Genomic DNA, 4,263 nt, shown 5'->3' on the forward strand with positions numbered 1-4,263 from the left:
TATTTATTTAAAATGATTAAATTCAAAAGTGTGGTGCAAGTGCACAAAGTTGTACATTACTACAATATAATGCGTGTAATTACACAAGATGTTTCAGTGCAAGAGATGCATATAAAGGTAAAATGATATACATATATGAAACCGAGATTCTTGTTGGGATCAGTTTGTGAGAGTGTTTGTTCCGCTGACCTTGTTTTACCATATGGAGCTGTTGATTCTCACTTGATGTCCAGTTAGTTTGTCCAGATGGATTCATGGGTGACATGCCCACTTCATGTCCCAGAAATCCACTTCCCCAGTAACGCCACCAATGGTCCGTAATCCTGAAAGATGTTATAAAGTGTGTGTTTTAGCTCAAGCCCATGAACCTAACTTCTTTGTGAAGGTCATGCAGGAACAATTCATTCAAAACTTAGTGAACTTATCCATTAATGTCATCTACTGTATCTGACTTAACGATGAACAAGAGACAAGATGTTCTTCATTTTCAGCCCACTAGTGATATATTAAAAGCATATTTCTTGCAGACAGAGATGTATTGCCAGCTCCTCCTGAATGTGACAATGAGAAAAGGCTTTGAATTATGTATGGAGCACTTATGATCTAACAAATCTACAATGTGCCAACCTGTGTGTGTTAAATTGTAGTCTCTTTCTGCTGTCCCATATGCCTCTTAGAATTCATCAGTGCTTCAGGTCTTAGTTTTCTGACACTAAATTTAGAATACATATCAAACGTTTGGGGACAGTGAAATTAATTGTTGTAGAAGAAGTCTTCAATATCTTTTTAAAAAGTTCTTTAAAGAAGTTTCTTATGCTCATCAAGGCTGCATATGTTGATCAAAAATACAGTAACAACTGTAATATTGTAAAATATTATTATAATTTAAAATAAATTTTCTGTTTTAAAATATTATTTATTCCTGTGATGCAAAGCTACATTTTTGGCATCATTACTCCAGTCTTCAGTGTCACACGATACTTCACGATATATATATATATATATATAATTTTTGCAACCAGAGTTATATTTTTTCAGAATTCTCTGATGAATAGAAAGCAATTATTCAAAAATAAAAAAAATTATTTTGTAACAATATACACTACTGTACCAATTTTCTTTAAAGAAAATAATACTTTTATTCAGCAAAGATAAGTTAAATTGATAAAAAGTGATAGTAAAAGAACTTGTGTTGTTACAAAATATTTTTATTTTGAATAAATGCTGTTCTTTTTTACTTTATATTCATCAAAGAAACCTGAAAAAAGTACATATAGCTAACCAAATCGCATATCAGAATATGTCAGAGTAGCTTTGAATCATTTGCATATTTAGATTTTTGGCAAATGTGCTGTAGAAGCATCTGGTAGTGTGTTTAAGGCTCGTCTCAGAGATGAAGACTGATATCTTCTATGCTTTCCCATCTGTGCCTGATAGCATTAGCTTGACTAAAGTGTAGGAATGAACGTACAGTTGCCTACAGCTGACTAATTAGGCATGATGTAGCAGACATGTAATCGGATATCATATGAAACCTTCCTTCCTCTTTAATGCATGTGAATACTGTACTCGAGTCATATTCACTGTGATAATATGATGCTCTATAAGAGCGTCTGATGACAAGCAGACCCATTTGTTCTTGCTGTTATAATTCTTTAATGCACCATGATGATTTGAGCCTTGCAGAAGCAGGATGCCGATATGGAGGCGGATCGTGGATCAGGATCATGGATCTGATATGGGAAATTAATGGATATGGAAATAATAAATGATGAGGATAAATTACGCCATGTTCTCTCATCCGGCTTCTCAAGCAAAACACGGGCCAGGGGTCAAACACAATAATTATAGAAACCTGACACCATTTTTATGGAGGTCTTGCTCCCAAAACACATGATGGGATGGGATTGTGAAAACAGGTGTACAGATCTGGAGTTAGGTCACCATCTGTTTAAAGCAAGCATATAGCATGCTGGAATTGATGCTGATCTCATTATACATGTGATCATTTGTTGTGTAATGTAAACAAGTTTGTTGCACAGACGGATCATTTTGCTCCAAAAGACCTCAATATATTGCCATTGGCTTGCACTGATGGGAATAATTATCGTCCAGTTTCTATTATTTGTTCTATTACAGAATTTTTTTTTGAGAAACTTATTTTAATAAATTATAATAGAATGTTTAATGAGTTAATATACATTCTATTGGTTTAACTGAAAATGCCCTTCTTTGGTTTAATGCTTATCTTCATAACAGGCATCAGTATGTTGTTTTCCTGGGTTTTCAGTCTAATTATGTAATTGTTGAAAAAGGTGTTCCTCAAGGTTCTACCCAGGGACCACTACTTTTTTATATTTTTATTAACGAATGACCTCAAATATGCCTGAATTCTTCTGTACATTTTTATGCCGATGACACCGTTTTTTACACCACTAATTCTGATTTGTTTCAAATTCAGAATTCTTTACGCGGTATTGTCGTTCTTTTTCCTTTTTGATTTGAATATTACTTTTGACGATGGTTTACCTCTTGATAATATTGATTCATTCTTTGGATTGACCCTGAACTCACCTTTAAATTTACATTGTAAATACATTTTTTTATAATTATAAGGAATTTTATTATTATTAATAATAAGTATAAATATTATTACAATGTAAATGTAATGTAAATGCATTTTATGAATCACCAAGAACCACGGTTTCAGATCAAAATATTTATTACTGTCCTACTGAAGAAAAAAAGTCTCCTACATCATTAATGGCCTGAGGGTGAGTACATTTACAGCAATTGAACTACCCCTTTAACATAGAGCCTGGGGTCAGAGAGATACGTTAGAGTCACCTATTGTGTGTATAATATATATATATATATATATATATAAGCAGCTGTCAGACTGGAACATGACACTGCTCTCCAGCTATATTGTGCTCAATGAGAAAACATTGCAACCTTACAAATATGTCCTGGGAAATAAACAAACAAGAGCAGAAGGGAAGTCAAACTTTGTCTCAGATTTTAGATCCATCAAGTTTGACAGAAGACATTACAGCAGACCAGAGACTCTGGTCTAGATGGCTATTTTGGCGAAGTTGGTTTAGTTTTGCGCTGGGAGATGTGTTCACAAAGTACTTGATATGTGTCCCTGTCAGCCTAGTATTATTTTTGAAATGAGTGTCAAAATTAATCAGTCAACCACTGACATGAAAACAAGAAGTGAATAGCCTTCGGTGGCTTTTGTGGCTTTATTGACGGACAGTGAAGAGTGAAAGATGATTGGGCTGAGAGGAGGAATGGGATTAAACGCATTACAGGCCAGACTCGAACCTACGTTAAAGGTTCCTCCAAAAATAAAAAAAATTGCTAAAAAAATTTACTTTTAATATTAAATTATTACTCCTGGCCAAAATTTGACTCCAAAAAAGTTTCAAATTCATTCTGATAATACAACGACTTCTAAGGCGAATGGATTCTGCTTCTTTCCCATGATCCCCCACTAACTATGGCAGCTTGTTTCCGCCACGGAGTAAGAAATAAAAAAGCTAATTGTGTCTTTTTATTCCACAGTTCTGACTTTTTTCTATTGATATTTCTGTCTGACTTTTTGTGAGATATGAACTCCGAATTGCAAGATACAATCTCACAATTTTGTGAAAAACATTGAATTGTGAGATATAAACTTGCAGTTATGAAGAAAAAAGTCGGAATTGTGAGATAAAAGGTTGCAATTACCTTTTTTATTTTTTATTCTGTGTCATAAATGAAACAAAACAAATAAAAAAACAGGAATGTAAGATATAAACTCAGAGCGAACATGCATCTATCCGATGTATGATAAATTTACGACAGTGAATTCTACTCACTTAACTGTAGGGGGCTCAAAAGTCACTGAATTACACAAAGCTACATACGGTTGCATTAAATGTGTTGTGTTGTGTTGAGTTGAGTTGAGTTGAGTTGAGTTGAGTTGAGTTGAGTTGAGTTGAGTTGAGTTGAGTTGAGTTGAGTTGAGTTGAGTTGAGTTGAGTTGAGTTGAGTTGAGTTGAGTTGAGTTGAGTTGAGTTGAGTTGAGTTGAGTTGAGTTGAGTTGAGTTGAGTTGAGTTGAGTTGAGTTGAGTTGAGTTGAGTTGAGTTGAGTTGAGTTGAGTTGAGTTGAGTTGAGTTGAGTTGAGTTGAGTTGAGTTGAGTTGAGTTGAGTTGAGTTGAGTTGAGTTGAGTTGAGTTGAGTTGAGTTGAGTTGAGTTGAGTTGAGTTGAGTTG

The sequence above is a fragment of the Sinocyclocheilus rhinocerous genome, unplaced genomic scaffold (assembly GCF_001515625.1).
Source record: "Sinocyclocheilus rhinocerous isolate Xijiao unplaced genomic scaffold, SAMN03320098_v1.1 scaffold2146, whole genome shotgun sequence".
NCBI lineage: Eukaryota > Metazoa > Chordata > Actinopteri > Cypriniformes > Cyprinidae > Sinocyclocheilus > Sinocyclocheilus rhinocerous.